We start from the raw sequence: 20136 nt of genomic DNA on the forward strand, positions 1-20136 counted from the left end.
TTTCTTATATCAGTAATACATGGTGTACGCTTCGTCAGGTGAGGTACACGCAGCCTGTGATTTTAGAGGGAAATAAAAATCTCACTGTACCAGCTCTTCCTGGACAATCTAAACAAGGTATAATAGAACAGCTTGACACAAATCTATACCCCAAATAAATATCTATAGTACACTTATAAGACTGATTTCAAACATATTCTAGATCTAATAAAAATTCTAACACATACAAAAATTGATTCCAATTGTAACAAATGTACTAATACATATAGTGGAATAAAATTGTTCAGGCTCACTTTGTAAATTTTATCTCACTACCAAACAAACTGAGAGCTGTAGCTCTTTTTACACTGAAATAATAAACTGCTTGATCATTTCTATTTGATGGACACTGAATATAGTCACTTTCCAATATATATTCCTTATGCCTGTGTTTGTTTGTCTTTAGTTCTATAAAGTTAATTTTATTCTCCAGTAGGTTAATGTCTGTCCTGAGCTAATGCTCTGTGGCGGACTACAAATCAAATAACCAGCCATTAATCAAGGAACGTTCCTCTCCTCCCCCAGCAGAGGGAGCACTTCCCTTAAGAAACATCAGACTCGGGCTGCTGGTTGTCCGTGATTACCGTTACGGAAGTCTCTGCCTTCTATTGGCCACCGAGGGCAGTCTAGCAGGTGGCCCTGACCGTTACATATTGTTTTAATCAGAATAAAAATCATTACCTTAAAGAAAGAGAACATTAGAAAAAACATGTTTATGTACAATTCTATTATGAAAACATTATAATTAAAAATAAAATCTAATTGTGAAGCAACCGCTAAAGATTGTGGTAGTGACAAGTCAATATTTGTTTCCTGAGTTTGCCAGCACAGACAAACTTAAAGTCAATAAAGTCAGTTTGCTTCATTAATTACTCGCATACTGTTACAAAGTGTAACGGTCCCCCTCGTCAGTGTCCGTGTAGTTTGGGCCACCACGTGGTTCTTGTTTATTTACGTATTCTCATAGAATATGATGTACAGAGACGTGTAAGAAATTATAAAACATTAATATATATATATATTTCATATATTTCTAAAGAAAACACATGTGAATGTGTAATTCTATATAAAAAGACTCAATACACGATGTAACAACTATATATAGAAATAAGTTGTTTGTTTTGTTTATCACATGTGTAACCAGCAGAGAAATAAACGTATTCAAATTTAGTAATACATGAGAAAGTATTACACAGCCACTAAATCAAATTATATGTAATTTCAACAGGCATCACTACACCAGTACACTGGGGATGAAGTACATCACTGTCACATTTCCTGTCCTGTGGGCTAAAGGCTACACAGTGACGTATGAATAAATGATGCATTACCTGCAGTACACACTGGATGGGCTACTGGCATTTCTGACAGGTTTACAGCATCACTGTATTTTTAAGCAAAATTGAGAGACTAAAAGGATGGTCGCACAGTTCCAAAGAATGTGTGTTTTAATCCGCTATAAAATATTATTTTCAGAAATATTGTTTCCTGACACAATTAATTAATTCTTTGGGGTTTCTCTGTCTCTATGAATTCAACATAAACTCTGTTGTCATGAAATGCTCTGACTTCACTTGCTGTGACTCATTGTGCTGTGTTGCTTTCTAGTGTTCAGTACACTCAGTTTCCTGAGTTCACTGTCGCCCCCCTGTGGCTGGTTAACGTCTTTATATTGCTTGCTTTACTATTTACTTCAAAAACAGTTTACAAAAGAAAATCTGGAAACAACAAACTCTGGATTTTATATTTCATTTGTTTTATATTTCATCTCCTATTTCTTCAAATTAAGTGGCTACAATAGAAAAAGTGGTTTCAAACTTTATTTACTCACCATAGTAAACATGACAAAATAAAAATTCTTGTATCTTCATATAAGTGTTCAGTACAGCAGCTGTGTGTTTGACTGGTATGAGTTGGGCATACCAAGACTAAAGTGGTATAAATGTCAGTCTGTATTCACACTCTACTGTCTGATAGTGTAAGATAAGCCCACCTCTCATCTATATGGCTGCTGAGTTCCTGTTTGATGACATTTGACCTAAATATATTCACAGCTTCTGCTATAGGAAAGTCTGGACTAACGTATGTGACTACGAGCTCTGGGCAGCCATAACGACCAAAGACATAATTTATGGTCAATCGGTAGAATAAATACCCAGAATTCCATTACCAGTCAGTCTGATCAAACTCAAACCTGACCTCAGGGACTTTGACAGAAGTGATAGATGTGGCATCTGGTGTAACAGATGATGCAGGACACAGGAGAGGCCAAGCCTGATACCAGGGCAGACTAGTACATCTTTAACTTATCAGTAAACAAACAAACAAAGCAAATGAGTAGAAAAACAAAAAGGAAAAAAGGTTTCTCACACTTGAATGAGTTTTGTGATCTTGAGAACAGAAAAAGGAAGAAGTTATAAGCTAAAAATAGGGGGAGGGGTGTGATGAACAAACGGTCTGCTAAATGCACAACACACTTTCCGTGTCTTTGCTGTTTGACAGTAACCAAGATCACAACATCTTCCCAGTGTAGGATGTGTGAGGAGGAGCAGGACTGAAGTCACGGCCGTTATAGTCGGGAAGACAAGAAAGTAGCAGAGACCTTCATTTAAGGCTTAAATTTAGCATTTAGCCTAAAGTTATTACTTACTGGAGCTCCAAGTATCACTTCTGTGTGACCGGTGTGAACCAGTGTGTGAAACATGTCTTTCCGAACATCAGGAAATATTACAGTAGCAACAATCGTCATGTTACTGGCAGGTAAACTTTGAATATTTCCTTTATTTTTTACTTTGTTTTTTGGGCACGCATGATATTGCTTTGACAATGGACAGTGGGTAGGCCAAGACCCTAAGTGTAAATTATGTGTGGGGTTTGGCACGCTGAAGCATATTTTATCAGCGTCTAAGTTTAGTTTGTCACATGTGGAGACACAATCAAGATCTTAAGAGTGTTATAGTGTTTGATAGTAAATGTCTAGAGATTGCTGAGTGGAATTTCTAATAAAGCGATTAGGTTTGTATGAGAAGTGGAGCGTGTTGGAGAATGAGCATTGGCTTTAAATATTGGTAGATGGGGTGAAGGACGAGACTGGAAATTGTTTGTTGATGTAAATAAAAAAACTACAGGTCCCACAATGTACTGTGTTAACCTCGCTGAGGCTGGACATGGTGTGGTACTCATAAAAAAAATAATAAAATAAAATTTTAAACACCCGGATGCTTTAATTTTGAGAGCTTACAGTTTCATTTGAAGATGCAGTGTCTGAGGTGAGAGAACGCAGGTGGGAGGCACATATAAGACCAGTAGAGACAGGTGTTGGGGGATTTGTCACAAAGTCTGCCACATTATAACTTGTGCAGTTCGGCACAGATTTGGCAGTAGCTGTGAAGGAGTTGTCAGAAGTAGCTGAAAGGGCTAGTCAGTGGTTGTGGATAAGGAGAGCTCAGTCTGGTTGGGGTAATGCCCCATAAAGGCAGAATGGATGAGGCTGTCATGTCATGGTGTAAAGTGGTAGATCCAGATGGAACTGGTGGCATTGAGGAGGCATTGATGGTGCCAGCTTTAGTCACTAGGCAGCCCAGGGTGGATTGGTGTTAGAGAATGCTTAAAGGTAATAGCCAAGTGGAACTGGCAGCACTGAGCACGCATTAATGGTGCCAGTGGGGCTGGGTATGGCCTTAGTCACCGGAAAGGCCATCATGGTTTTTACAGTAATATTAGCACAGTGTTTAAGAGGTGCAGCTGTGTTTATTAGTGGCACAGTGTTTAAGAGGTGTGTGTCTTTGTGAGTGGCACAGTGTTTAAGAGGTGTGTGTCTTTGTGAGTGGCACAGTGTTTAAGAGGTAGAGCTTGGTTTAAAGGGAACTTGGAGGGGGTGAGACTGAGACACCAGATCTCACTGTTGAGCCTCCTGGAGGTGTCGTGGGCTTAATTCAATGATCCCCACCAAAGGGAGGTGCCTACCTGATGAGCTCGCGATGTTGTTGTTGGCTGGAGTGAAGAGAGTAAAGATATGAAGCTCTAATGGTGTTCTATTGGCATCGGATATTCATCATGTTATCCCGTGTATATATACACACAATTGATGTACATTTGTGGGAACTTGAATAGGGTAGAAACTTTATTAATTTTAACAGGTGGGTATAGCCAAAATATGTGAAAAGCTACTTAAGAAAAATCCCAGATTTTTTAATAATTGCAAACAATTTGAGATCTCAAATAACTTTCTGCAACTGGAAATTCCCACTACCTGCACATCTAAACTGAAGATTTTAATATTACTGTGTGTGTGTGTGTGTGTGTGTGTGTATGTGTGTGTGTGTGTGTGTGTGTGTGTGTGTGTGTGTGTGTGTGTGTGTGTGTGTGTGTTTGTGTTTGTGTGTGTGTGTCTATTCAAAATTGTACAAAGTTCCATACTGAATATTTTAATTGTATTAAAGTGTATTGTATTCCTTTGTGGCTATCACAGCACACCACACCTTCATGCAGAGGCGGTTCTTGGACGTTTTAACTGGGGAGTCCCAGAGGTAGCAAAGAGTTGTCTAGAGGTGGCTACAATGTGTTGTTAATGCCCATGCACAGTCTGCTGAATTTTTTATATGCTTTAATATTCTACTAATAATAGGCTAAAACAAATTAATACTCCACATGTATGCACATACATAACTGCTGATGGTCAATCTCCTTTTTTGCGTAACCGTTGAAATGAACTCAAAATGTCTAATCTGAATTATATAACAACATATTTTATACTGTATATTGATATAATAAGACAATTACCCTGGATGGTCTTGGATAAAGAATATAAAATAGGTCCTAACTATGTTTAAGTGTGATGAGGTAGGATGCAAGCGAATTATTGTTTAATGTAAACGAAAGTAGAAGTCGAGAACTGTAACGGAACGCTCGCCTCTCACTAATCATGTGGTTTGGCCCGCAGCGTGCAGTGGGAGGGTTTTGTTTGTCTGTAACCACGCCTGCACATACCTGCACCTTGTTTGTATGTATTTAAACCCTCTTCATAGTGTGCAGAATTTTTGGTCGTTGTTGATGTTAATGTTAGCATCGTCATTGTTAAATGTTTTCGTGTTCATCGTTGATGTTGTATGTGAGTGCATTGTCTTTGTGTGTTAATAAATGTTTGTCCACATCGATGGAGTCTGTGCGTCCTGCACCTCGCCCTTTGGCTCTCGGGGCACACCGTGAAAAAAACACAACATACAAGTACGAACTTACACAAAGGGACACACAACAGTTACACAACATGACAATAATAATGGACAAGGGTAAATACTAACAGCGTGGTATTTGATGAGGAAGGAACTAGACACAGATGAAAGCGAGGAACACCACTAATAAGGGGGGCGTGGAAATGTGGGAACAGGGAAGTAAACAAAGGGCACGTGGAGACACGCCTACACGAGGGAAAACAAACACAAAGCCACGTGGAATGTCCCATCACGTGAGAGAGAGAGCTGAGGAGGGGGGCGTGACATTAAGGCCTTTAATGGAGTTTGCTTTGCAGAACAAACTGTGTGTGTGTGTGTGTGTGTGTGTGTGTGTGTGTGTGTGTGAATGCACTTGTCTTTTATGTTATACATAGTTTATGTATAAGATATATAGTTTATATGTAGTCATGCATATACAGGTTACATATAGTGTGTATATATAGTTTAGATTTTGTTTTTATGAAGTTTATCTTTTTTTATTTATCTTAGTGTACTTAATCTTATTTAAACACCAAGAGAATTCTATGTACACTTTGTACTTGGCAAATTCTGATTCTGATTCTGATACCACTTCCATGCCTCTTTCATGCCTGTGTAACTGCTGTGCTGAGAATGAGCCATTGCAATAATCTCCTGTCAGCAGTAGTCTTGTGGTCACACACTGACCAGTGATGAACAGAGTAGAAGGGAGTGACAGACTGCACATGCCAAGAGATGTGAGCGTGATCTCACAAAACCCTGCAGGGAATTACAACAAGTGAGAGAGATGTCATTAGATTCTGCTTGAATAAAGTTGTAAGAAAGAGTACAAAAGTGAACCCTGATATTAGTCCTTACCTTAAAATGAACCCCAACTCTGACTTATTCTTAGAAATATTCTTACAAATTTGTAACTGTATCATCATTCTAGTCTTAGCAGAGGACCAAGCTTAGTTTGGAGAATATATTAATTACATATGAATACAGTACAGATTAAAAATAAAAACTAAACTTAAATACATTTTGTCCAAAGGGGAATACTGTGATATTTGTAATGGGAGGAAATATTTCAGTAGCAGTGTTGCTCATCTTACTGGCAGGTAAACCTTTTTGTGAAATCTCTATTTATATTTCTCTCTGATCTCTCTGCAAATCACCACTGCCCTTTCAAGCCACCATTTAATTTTTCTCTAACATTTTCCTCAGATAAGATCTGATTCACGTCAACCAGAATTGAGCCTTTTAAAAAATCACTTCAGAAAAAAATGAGAAAATAATAAATATATAAAGATCACAATGGATATAAGATTTGTTACAAAATCCACCTCCTTGCACCTTTAAATTGCATGCCTCCATCTATTTGTTTATGTTGCAACAGTGCACTGCTTTGTATGTTCTTTAAACTGCAGAGTCCTGTTTGTGGTTCTAATGCCAATGTGTGTTTGTGTTCATCATCATCATCATCATCATCAGCAGCAGCAGCAGCAGCAGCAGCAGCATTCACACCATGACAGTCACACTCAGATAAAGATAAGAGTGTAAACTCACCCCTATAATCCTGGTGTGTGTGTGTGTGTGTGTGTGTGTTTCAGGAGCTCAGTCTCAGGAGAGTGTAACTCTCTCCTCTCGGAGCCTCTGTGCTCTTACTGGATCTACAGTAAAAATCCCCTGCAAATATACATCTAGTTCCTCCAGTGACAGACCGAGAGAGTGGTATCAGGTCCAGAGATCTGATGGAGAACCACAAGACCTGAGTAAAGACCCTCAATACTTAGGACGAGTGTCTGTAAGCACTTGGTGGAATGACTGTACACTGACAATGAACAACGTGAATGTAAGTGACTCTGGAGTTTATAACTTCAGATTTAGAATATGGAGTAGTGAATGGATATCTGCTTCATCTGGAATTACTCTAACTGTTACAGGTAATAACAAACATAAAACATAGAACACACACACACACACACTCTCTCTCTCTTTCTCTCTCTCTCTCTCTCTCTCTCACTCACTCACACACACACACACACACACACACACACACACACACACACACAAACACACACACACAAAGTATGCAAGAAATCTCAATGCTAATACAGAAGTTCAGTATTATTCAATATTCGCCATATTAAGACAATCCATCTTAAGCTACATATTTGCATGCCACATGTGTGTTATTCTTTTTATATGGATATTATTACATTTTTAATTATTCAGTCATTTTATCCCTTCCAGTCCAGTCTGGTCAGATCTGACATGAGAGTGTGATATTTCATGCTGGGATAATTCACCTGATTCTCTGTTACTAGTACACACAGAAGGAAGGTGGTGAAACAGTTTCAACAGAGCAGTGATACTGACTACATTTACAATAGTGTGTATGTAAGAAACTGGACAGAACCATTTACAAGAGCTGAGCAAACACCAGTCCCTTCACTGTACCATCTGCACTCACAGCAGCATAGTCTGAACTTACTAAGCAAACGTGTCTTGCATTTGGATCAGTCAGAAAATAACCACTGATAATGAAGATGGTTAAGACCAACTGTGCATCACCACAGATGGGTTATATATAGTCTCTGACTGTACACTTACCTAAAGCAGGTGTTTCTAAAAAAGAGCTCAGTGAGTATATATATATGATCAATAAATCTTATGCATATTTCCTACACATTTATTGGGCTTGGTTTAAAAGCTAATATGAATATTAAAAGCTAACATTTTCATTACTAATATTACTAATACAGTCAATACACTGGTGAACCTGGAGCATCTCTGTCTGTCACACGTAATCACATACTATTTATAAATATAACACCAAAGCTTCTTAATTAAAATGACTTGCAGATCTGAAGGTTACGAGACCAAACACATATAGTTGGAGAACCACACTGAACTGCAGCTCCACCTGCACGCTGCCCAACAACCCTACCTACATCTGGTACAGGAATGGACAGCCTGTATATAACAAGAACACTTATGAACTGTATGTGTATGACTATAGTGCAGGCAGCTACTCCTGTGCTGTAAGAGGATATGAGGAGCTCCGCTCTCCTGCTGTCTGTAAGATCCTCACTTTAAACTCTCATCACTCTGTCAGAAACTCACTAGCATCTACTGTTAGATTAACAATGGCTGGGAGACCTTGATGCTACTTAATTGCTGATATATTTTAGTTTCTGTTTTGCAGGTGTCGGTAAGTATATTTCAGTCATGTATGTATGTTTTATTTACACACTAAATGATCACTTTATTAAGTACATCTACTGCATATCTGTACCTAACATTTCACAGTCAGTTAGCTATAATGTATCACTGCTGGTATTGCTACTGTTCTCTTAGGCCAGCTGACTGACTGTATTACAATCCTGTTCCCTGTGTACATTTAGTCAACCTCTACTGGCCTCTTTCATGGGTGACCTGGTTTTGATCAAAGAGCAGTTGTTAGTAACACACTTTTATAAGATTTTTATGCTGTATATGCTCTTATAAATACTTCTTAGGCAAATACTTATGAATTCTGGGCCTTATTTTAAACTGCATTCTCATTGTCTCACTAACAGTATCTGATTAGAGGAAACACTTATATGGTACATTGCTGACTGGTACTGGTTTCAGAGTATTATTGCTATAACACTGATGTGTTTCAGTTGTTTTTCATTTAGTGTTTCTGTTTCAGGTGTTTCTGCAGATAATTGGAGATGCTGGAGTGTGACTTACTATAGCCAGACAATCTGCTCTCTGATTGGCTCATCTGTGGACCTGCACTGTTACTATACCTACCCTAATAACCAGAAGGTCACAAAATCATTCTGGTTCATTACAGAGCAGCAGGTTGGTGTTGAACCTGTGGATGTGAGAGAGGAAGAGGAGTATGAGGGGAGAGTGCAGTATAGATAGAGCTCCCAGAATGACTGTAGTATGACAATCACTCACCTGAGAGAGAGTGACGCTCACACATACAGGTTCAGATTCCACACTGATAGTACTGCGGGGAAATACACTGGACATCCTGGAGTATCTCTCTCTGTCACAGGTAATGTTGTATAATTTAAAAATAAGTTTAGTAAGCTATAATAATTTTCTTTTGATTAAAAATAGTACCAGACATTTTTTTATAATCACTTGCAGATCTGAAGATTACAGTATCAGACAGAAGTAGTCGAAAGCACCTGATCTGCAGCTCCACCTGCACGCTGCCCAACAACCCCACCTACATCTGGTACAGGAATGGACAGCCTGTATATAACCAGAACACTTATAGACTGTATGTGTATGACAGTAGTGAGGATGCAGGCAGCTACTCCTGTGCTGTAAGAGGATATGAGGAGCTCCGCTCTCCTGCTGTCTGTAAGATCCTCACATCTATTAGATTCTGGAAAAAAACATTTTTTTTTGTTTGAGTGTTGTTTGTTTGTTTTTGCTGCTGGTTCTGCCTACATGTTTTTAAGTAGCTGGGAAGCACCTTTCACTGTTGAGGGCTCTATACATTTCTGGGCACTGGCTAGCTGGTTCAGCAGTACTACATCAGTGTGTTTTGTTTGTGTTCTCATTGTCTCTTGCTCTTGTCCTCACTTTAAACTGCACTCACTCTGTGTCACTGGCAACTTCTACTAGATTACAGTGAACTTATGCTGAGTCACATATGGCTAAGACATAAGACAACTACAGCATTTTTAGATATATTTCAATTGAAAAGTTTTCAGTGTTTAAGGTATTTTTGGAATCTTTTTTTTTAACATGTTTTTTCATAAATCACTGCATTTAATTTTTAAGTCCACTGTGTTTATCTTTACATACATATTATTGGCAGTTGGAAGTTTTAATCAACCACTCCTGTTCTTGGAAAAAAAAGAAAAGAAAAAAAAAACAATATTTGTGAAGCAACCTTGAGTTTGAGAAAGGTGCTATAGAAATGCAACTAAAAATAATAATAATAATAATAATAATAATAACCTCTGTTGGCCTCTTTCATGGGTGACCTGGTTTTGACCAAAGAGCAAGTGTTACATTTTTTATTAAACTCTTACTGTGACAGGATGCAGGCGTGAGTCTCAAAACAACCAAACAACCAAACAAAGACACAAAAGTCTTTTAATGGCAAAAATTAAAGTAAAAGAATAAAAGTAAAGTAAAAATTGGAGGACCATTTAAATGCTAAAGCCTTTACACATTGACCATCATCCACATAGTAAATCATAACTGGTAATAAAACTTAGTAAATAAACAGTAAATTACTTAGTAAATAAAAACTGGAAACAGAAGGAATATTTACAGGGATGGAAATGAGGAACAGGTGAGGCTGGAGACACACTAATGAGTAATAAAGGGGGACATGGCAACATGTGAGGAAAGGAGTGTAAACACAACACACACGGTGACACGTTAACCGAGGACAACAACACATCAAACATGGCGAGAGGCATCACATGGATGAGGGCGTAAAGGAGGGGTCTATACTGTAACTGCACTTATAAGTAGTGTTCATGCAGACACTTAGGAACACAATAAAACCTGCTATGTAATTGTATAAACATGCAAAAAATATACTGACATTACTTGCCCTTTTTAAAAACAGGTCATTCATGAAAAGGCCCACTGGAAACTTGGCACAACTTCCCTGAGAACAAGACAAGTGACACAAGACAAGTCTTGTCTCCCAGCTTCTGATAATATACAACTGACTTTAAAAGAACTGGTAGTCACTACAGTGATTACAGGATCAGAGGGACAGACAGTAACACTGAGCTGCAGCTTCACCTGCACTCTGCCTTACAACCCCACCTACATCTGGTACAAGAACGGACAGCGTGTGTCTCACTGCACATCTGTCTCCTGCTCTGTATCTGCAGTCAGGGATGCAGTCAGTTATAGCTGTGCTACTGAAAGGCATGAGAACCTCCTCTCTCCTCCTGTGTGTGAGTGGAGAATTTACATATTAAAATCATGATGTCTTGATGCATTTAATAAAGTCAGTTAATCATAAACCAGAAACATCACTACAATCAATACTTACTACTACAGCTCATGATGATGATGCTATCTGTTGTAGTTTCACAGTTATCAACTACAACTTCTGAATGTATAAGAATCTCTTAACCAGACTGTGTATGAGAGTTTAGTTTTAATGTTAACAGTATGTGTTTGTGTTCAGATGCCCCTAGAAACACCAGAGCATTGATGGTTTCCTCTGGAGAGAGAGTGGAGGGAGATTCAGTGACTCTGACCTGCAGCAGTGAGGCAAACCCTCCTGTTCTCACCTACTCCTGGTTTAAGCAGAGAGCAGCTGCAGACACACTGCTGCCAACAGACCAGAATTACAGCATCTCCAACATCAGCTCCCAGCACAGTGGACTCTACTACTGCACCGCTCACAACCAGCTAGGACAGCACAACTCCACCACCACCCTGCTGGATGTGTTATGTAGGTGCAGTTTATACCCTAATGAAACAACATATTCAACATGTTTTAAATGTAACATATAAATACATATAAGGTATGATTAATACTGTACATGTGAAGTATATATGTATGGATGCACAGTATATGTGCTGTGTTTATATATTTAAATACCCTGCCCAGGTCACAACACTGTCAGAGTGTCTAGTGTTATAAAGAGGCTAGAAAAAACAGCCAATACATTAAGCGACTTTAATTTTGGAAGCAACTACAACTGACTCAAATTGGGTTCAACACCATTTAGTAACACATGCCCACTGTAAAATAAGTCTGACAATGAGCACTTCGATATCAATATAAAATAGAGAATTACCAGAGTTCTGAATGACAGTTGATGCTATAAAACCCCTGACATTAATTAAACACAGACAGGCTGCATCAAAAAACACGGACAATTGTAGAGAGTAGAAGCCCCCCTACAGACAGAATGTAACGCAGACAAAACCTGAGGACACTTTGAGATCAAATAGCAGCAGTCTAAACACGAAAATGAGCTACAAAGGTAAACAGTGCGGCTGCAACTAAGCAAGTCAGAATAGTTGAATGTTCTTTCATTTTACATTTAGCTGACGCTTTTATCCAAAGCAACTTACAATTATGACTGAGTACAATGTAAGCAATTGAGGATTAAAGTTTTGTCAGGGGCCCAACAGTTGAAGCCTGGCATTGGTGGGGCTTAAACCAGCAACCTTCCAATGGTATATGAAGAGCTGAGGAAGGAAGATGATTGGATGAGGGAGGGAGGAAGATGATTGGAGGAGAGAGGGTGGAAGGCAGGGCAGAGGTAGGACAGGTGATCATTCAGGAGAACTGGATCGCGTATGTTGAATAGAGTGTGAATCAGAAGCTGGTGAGTTTCCAGGTAGGTGTATGGTGATCTGCACATTAGGAAGGTGACCCGAGTTCATGACACAGATGACACTTATCAGGATAGTTGATAAACACCCGAAAAATAGGGCCATTAATATATATGCATATATAAAGTTACAGATATTAAGGTTTGTTTGGATTTAGAGTTGAGCTTTAGTTTTAACACTGAGTGTTTGTTTTCAGATCCCCCTAGAAACACCAGAGCATTGATGGTTCCCTCTGGAGAGAGAGTGGAGGGAGATTCAGTGACTCTGACCTGCAGCAGTGAGGCAAACCCTCCTGTTCTCAACTTCTCCTGGTTTAAGCAGAGAGCAGCTGCAGACACACTGCTGCCAACAGGCCAGAATTACAGCATCTCCAACATCAGCTCCCAGCACAGTGGACTCTACTACTGCACCGCTCACAACCAGCTGGGACAGCACAACTCCACCACCACCCTGCTGGATGTGTTATGTAGGTGCAGTTTGCTTTGTGTTATCCTCTTGTGTTATGAATATAATAAGTTAAATGACATTTTAAGTGTATTTCTTTTAATTCCTGTTCTCCTACTCAGACCCTCCCAGAGTCCCGTCTGTTACTGACCGTGTGTCTGGTGACTCGGTGACACTGCTGTGCTACAGTGACTCCAACCCCATCAGTAATTACTCCTGGTACAAGAAGACAGGAAGTGGTGTTATACTGTTGGGAAACAGCACCAATTTAACTTTGGCTACAGGAGCAGTTGGACTTTTCTTTTGCACAGCTCAGAACCAATTTGGATCAATGGACTCATTAGAATATTCAGTTCCAACAGGTACATTATGGGTCGAATTCAATGGCTACAGTGGTTAAAGAAAGAAACGTTACTAGCACACTTATGAGCAGTTTCATAGAGCATCTGTTCTGGTTTGTTTTCACCTCTCTATCGCGAGAATGTTCACACGTCTGTGTAACATTCTGCCCTCTACTTCCTGATGCAGGGAACCCAGCTGGGACATACGCAGCTTCTGGAGTCACTGTGGTTTTCTTTCTGACTCTCATTGCTGTCTGTCTATGGATGAGGTAAGAAGCTGAAGCCACATTTAAATGACACACCCTGCCAATGCTGTAGGCTGTTTACTGCTCAGTCCCCAAGATCACTATACAAACGAGCAAAGACAATAAACAATGACAATTAAACTGAAGTAAAAAAAAAAAAACACATAACAAATTGAAGATGCAAGAAAATTTTAAAACATGAGGTATGTTATTCAATAACTGTTACAGAAAAATAGAGTTACAAAGTCATAATAATTACATCACTGAGACAGCAAGCTGGTGGTTGGAAGAAAATATCAGTCAGGCAATCAACTAGGCTGAGAGGAGGCAACCTGTATGAGGGGACTGGATGAGCAGAAAATTGCATATAATGCATACAGTAGTGAAACTGGAGACCATGCTGTCTAGTAATGTTGCCAAGGTGGAGAATAATTAATAAAAAGTAGAGAACCAAGTATTCAGGCCTTGAGAACACCATGAGATAGGATTGATGGGTATGACTAACCTACCAAAGGAGGTAAATTGCTGTCTGTCAGTGACATATGATTTAAACTACATAAGTATCATACCAGTGATGTCAACCAGGTTTTAACACAAATCATTTTAACTGGAGTTTGATTAACACAGAAGCTATTGAGCCTGGTGATGTTATTACTGTGGTTCACCACCAGGGGGCGAACCGCAGCTGTCAGCAGCAGGAGTGAGGAGACCAGCGCAAAAGTAAGTTTGAAGAATAGTCGACAGAGAATTGAGATTTCAGTCCAACTCAATATCCCTGCAAAGTTTTCCTTAAAGGGTCCAATGACCAAAGTAACAGAGTTAAGCCTGTATTTTGATTATTAATTACATAAATCATTAATCACCATGTCCGAATTAATCTCTCTCTTTCTTTCAGCGTGATTCTATTCCTGTATATGATAACGTCTCAGCCCTGGACATGCCCTCTGACCCCACAAATGACGGCATTCACTACTCCAACATTAATTTCACACGCTGCCACACACAGGAAGTATCTCTCTACTCTACTGTCCAACTAACAATGGCTCTTAGTCAAGAAGAGGAAACTGAGTATGCCAGAGTGAATTTCTCTGCCTGGTAGGCAATGCAAATGGTTCAGTTAACCATATTTCTGTCACACTTAGACACACCTTCACACATACACATGCACTCACACAAATAAGCACGCACACTAATGCTGATGAGATACCCCTCCCTCTAAAAATAAATAAAACTAAAAATCTTGACAGAGGCCAAAACCATTTTAATAGTTATAGAAAATGCTTATACCTACTGGCCAACTATTTTAAATCCTAAAATTTTACATCTTTTATTTAATCTTAAAATTTGGTTTTGTGTTAAGACTTGAAAAAATAATTACTGCAGTGTATAGGTTAAATAAAATCAAAGAAGAATTCACTGTTTTGGAAAGCATGCATCAGTAAATTAAATTGTTCAAAATAGAATTTTGTTAAATAAAATGCCTCTCAATCTATTAAAACCAAAAAATTCACTTTTTGGAAGGAATATAACACTCTTTACTAGAGCATGTCATGAAGTAAATGCGAAATGTGACATTTTGAGTGAAATTGTGTGTCTAGCTATATATAGTACAAAATAAGAATTACAAAATTAAACAAGTCTTTAGATGGGACAGTTTAAGATAATGTCTTAGCAACACCCCAACAATTCTGATTCTGATTAATTTTCTTATCTTGTATAATATGGTGTTTCAGATAATCCTACACTCATCTCTTAGATGTTGTTTCTTTACATTTTCTTAAAGATGTTGAATGCTGATGCTCCAACTGTTTTAATTAATTTATATATAAAATATATATAAATTAAATATAAAATAATTAATTTATATATAAAAAACATTATTATTAATATTAAATAGGTTTATTTATTAATAATAATAATAATAATAATAATAATAATAATAATAATAATAATAATAATAATAATAATAATAATAATAATATATTAGTTATTATTAAATACAATTTGAACAAGTTTCAATCAGGTTTCAGGGTGCTGCACAGTATAGACTCAACCCTTAGTTAACTAATGATTTATTGCCTTCACTTAGCTCTAGTAATTGCTTCATCTTCATGATGCTGGACCACAATATCCTTTTACATCATTTTAATCTTTGGGTTGGTACCAGAGAACTGCCAGAGGCTGGTTGTCCTTTTAGCTAAAAGATTGCACTATTCAAACAGGATTTACTCCTCTCCACTTCCATCACACATGGCTTACCTAAAGACTCAGTCTTGGGCTTCATTTTATTGTCTTTACACATCCATCCACTAGGTACAATTTTTCCAGAAATACAATATAAACTTTAAATAATATTCCTTAATTTTGGTAACACTTTATTTTGAGTGGTCCTTTATAGATAACTAATAAACTCTCAAACTCTCTGAAGTGGCAGTAATGAATCATCTAAAACATTCAAGTTGATATTTTTATAGAGTCTGTAGATGGACAAAAGGTATATATGATTAACAGACATATAATTAGATATATTAATTTAAATAGAACTATTGTCGATACATTACTTACATTAAGTAGCCATATTATGTCTTTTTTCATATTTGACTTGATTGTTTTTTAAACCTTTTGTAATGGTGAGCTGTAAGTGTGGAGAAGAGCGAGATTTATTAGGGGCAAATTCAGATTCAGAGTCGCTATAACGGTCCAGGGTCATTGAGCCAATTCAAAGATTATGGGGATACATGATAAGCAAAAACACATGAAGGCAAATGAGGGAAGCAGGCTATAACAGAGGCTAGGATAAACACAAAGGCACGGAGTACAAACTTACGGATACAGACTTTCCATACATCAATACGGATATACATTCAACCAGATATTCATCCATTCAACAGCAAAACACCAAGGCCACCAGACAGGGTTTAAATACCTGAACTTAACAAGACTGGAAACGAGGAACAGGCGAAACTAATGACGGGCGTGTAAAACCAAACGAGGGGTGGAAAAAAAAGAAACTAAGGAACAGAACCAAAATAAAACATACGACAGGGAAACCATGGAACATAGAAGCTAGGAGGGACTAACCATGACACCTTCGACTGTGCTCTCCCATATTCATAATTGGGTGACAAAGCCTTAAATATTTTTACATCTGAACTGTTTTCATCTGTACATCACTTTGGTCAACCTTCATTTATTTTTAATTGTGCTCTAGAAGTAAATTTGATTGACTGATGGAACACACATCTTAATTTAACCAACTTCCAAACACAGGTGCACAGTGAGAAGCAGCTGCAGTTAATTGTGCTTTCACTGAGGTTTTGTTTTAGTTGTGTATTCATGCACAGTGAAGCAGATCTACACTTAGATCTAATTAGCAGTAGCCTAACACTGAGTCTTTGTCCTTTTCTTAGTACAGGGAAACAAGTTAAAATGATCTGTGCTAATTGGCCATTCACTAACGACCACACACTAGACAGAGATTAGGTTAAAAACAATATAATTTTCCTGAAGAGTTACAGTAAATGATTTTTTATTTTAGATTATGTTCTTTGTGTTTTAAAATTTTGCAGCAAGGACGAAACCCACATCTACAGCACAATCTCAAGAACATGAGAAGAAAATCCTCCACCAACCATCAATCTCCAGTCCTGCGTGAAAATGAGAAAAGTGCCAACAGTCTTCCACCTTCTCCTCCAAACACATATGAAATTGGTACAAACTAAATTTAAAATCTTGCTGGTGATTTTGATTTATTTTAGGGATCAGTCAGACAGGGTATTATTTCCAACTGGACCAAGATACACATTATAAAATGTTTATGACATTATTTTATGTATCATTGATTACATTTAGCCACAGATTGCTTACCACTGCAAGAAGGATGGTTAGAAACTCTGCATGTTATATACATATACAAACATGTCATAAACATGTATTTCATGTCATAGACATGTAGAATAATAATGATACACCAGCGCACAGTAACAGGACAAACTTTAATTCACTTCACTGCATTCAAGGATCTCGGTTCTCTTTGTAATATTACCACACATGAAGATGTTCTCTGCAGTGCAGTGACCAGTGTCCAGTGACCACTGTACATACACAGTACTGCATAATTCACTGTCCATGACATTATGATGATGTTTCCCTACCATTCTTTCATTCTCATTGATTAGTTTTTAGTACAATATGGTATCTTGAGAGGTGACTGGCTAGAATGAATGTCCTTGAAGGTTTTAATTTTAATTATTTATTCAGACAAATATTTTTAACACAGCATTCCCAGGTCACAGAGTAACATTCCCAGGTCCCAGGTCACAGAGCAGGGGGTCTAATAGCCTTTATTCTTGAATCCTGTACAACAAGTGACTGTTCCACTTATAGTTGTTGGGTAGCTGAACACTGTACTTTAAATTCAGAACGAGAGATCTAAATCGTCCTTTCGCCCAGTCGGTCCTGGAAACAGAACTCAGCACAGATGTAATGGCACGATCTACTCACTGGGTGGCAGCAGCGATGTGATAAGACCCTCAAAGCCGATTGTGCAGAGCGTGCCCCATATGGATAAGATTTAACATTTGCTTGTTTATATTACAGTACATTTTCCATGTCTACTCTGTATTTGCACCGAAGGCAAAGTTACATTATGCCTGAAATATTTCTGTTACATTTATCACAAAAGGCTTCACACTTCTTGCACTCAGTAAATTATTTAAAAATTGTAAAAATGACTTTTGTGGAATTCATTCTTTATTCTTGTTGGCTCCTTATCTGGTTCGCCAGCATGTTGCTTGCCCCAGAGCCATGATGATGTTTCCTCCAGACAATTAGTCGTCACTCCTAACATCTGAGTTACTGTTAAGAACTTTAGCCAAATATTTAGCAATTTTAGTCAGAATGAGACTACCAGAGCCCAGACTAAGAGCAGACGTGGCGGCTGACTTCCTGACTACAAAAAACACCTGCATTCATGTAAAAGGAAGCGCATCTCAGCATCTGATTATCTATCAAAAGGTACTTACATGATGGACCGCCAGAGTCCATCTTTGCACATTATAGTTCCCTAATTTACCTCATACCTGGACATGCCTAATAATCTATTCTCTCGTTCTGCCGAGATACACCAACCCCTAAATCTCATGTTGTTACTGAGCCTCAACCCGTCTCAGCTGCCATGGCTCCTCCCACCACCCCCTGACGCCCCCTGCTGTAGCCCACCACACCTCCACACCAGCCAACTACTTCTCCGTTGCGCTTGATGGACGTTCTCATGCGGGATGGGTTTCGGACACGCGCATGCCGTCGTGATCAGACTTGGACTTCTAGAAAACTGGTCTAGAAATTGATTGCTCATTTCTTTATTTTTCTTATTTATTTATTTTCTCTCTCTCACTCACTACTTACTTCACTCTTTACTGTTTATATTGTTACTATTGTAGTGTCTGTTATCGGTCAGAGGAGGACGGGCCCCCCTCTGAGTCTTAGTTCCTTTCAAAGTTTCTTCCTCGTGCTCTAGGGAGTTTTTCCTTGCCACTGTTGCCCTTGGCTTGCTCACTGGGGGCTTGGACCCAGACTTTTGTTAAGGTGCATTGTGACAACAACTATTGCAACAAGCGCTATATAAATAAATTTGACTTTGACTAATATGTCTGATAATATAGCTGCAATTGTACCTTGACCCTTCTAAACTGAAGCTACCGCTACCAAGGAAATCACTCTTCTGTTCCACAGCTGTGGACAGCTTGTTCCTCTGTCTAGCAGTCATTAACACACATTCTTATGCATTTGCATTTGCATTAATAATTTCTAATGATTAATTGTGTAATAGTAAATTTAAAGTGCAATGTGTTGGCATATCTCAGCATATCCATGTGTTAATCTTTGAAGGAAAAACACAAGCAGTTCATGCAAAAAGCAAACTCTACAAAATGGCTTTAAGAAGGTTTATGGACACTGACTGTGAAAGTATAATTTGATTTTTTTATAGCTGCACTTTTTGCTTTTGCCTATTATTAGTATAAGTGTTATTATTATTAGTGATTTATTGAGCTTCTCATACTCACCACTGTGTATTTGCCATGTATTTGCTGGGCTGTTTATTTTTATCTGATGGATGTTTTTAGGATCCAGGTTTAAATAATCACACAGAATACGGAGCGGTTCCCATTTATGGGATTTAAAAATAAAAGATGTCTGTCTTAGAATAGCAATATTAATTACCTCAAAAATGATGGATGTGCCAGTAGCAGTTTTTCTGCATGCACTGCCTCAAGCAGAACTCATGCCATCAGTTTGGACTTACTCATCCTTGCAGTCTGTACTTTATATGTGGACTTGTTAAAAAAAATTATGAATTTGGATTTCTTTTTCCATTTTGATTTAATGAAGCAATGATTGCATACTAGGTAATGTAAGCCTACAAAATTTGTAAATTGCAGGGCAAACTTGGCCAACTGAATATTTGCTGTCTAACACTGAAGCTTGAATATTTCTACAGTTAACCAGGCTTGAATATCTCTACAGTTAACCAGGTCTTCC

At 38.2% G+C, this 20136-nt stretch overlaps 1 pseudogene across 1 annotated transcript; it reads left to right on the plus strand.

The window, feature by feature from the left end:
- The first annotated feature begins 2557 nt into the window (after window positions 1–2557).
- Window positions 2558–18246, plus strand: LOC118240484 (protein turtle-like; annotated as a pseudogene). The gene is made up of 13 exons (XR_014119570.1): window positions 2558–2799; window positions 6842–7174; window positions 8097–8312; window positions 8929–9285; window positions 9381–9407; window positions 10976–11167; window positions 11404–11673; window positions 12763–13032; window positions 13133–13372; window positions 13539–13620; window positions 14268–14316; window positions 14492–14691; window positions 17166–18246. The product of XR_014119570.1 is annotated as a protein turtle-like (transcript).
- Window positions 18247–20136: the final 1890 nt, after the last annotated feature.

This window comes from Electrophorus electricus, chromosome 23 (assembly GCF_041902795.1).
Source record: "Electrophorus electricus isolate QZ-2024a chromosome 23, ASM4190279v1, whole genome shotgun sequence".
Classification (NCBI taxonomy): Eukaryota; Metazoa; Chordata; class Actinopteri; order Gymnotiformes; family Gymnotidae; genus Electrophorus; species Electrophorus electricus.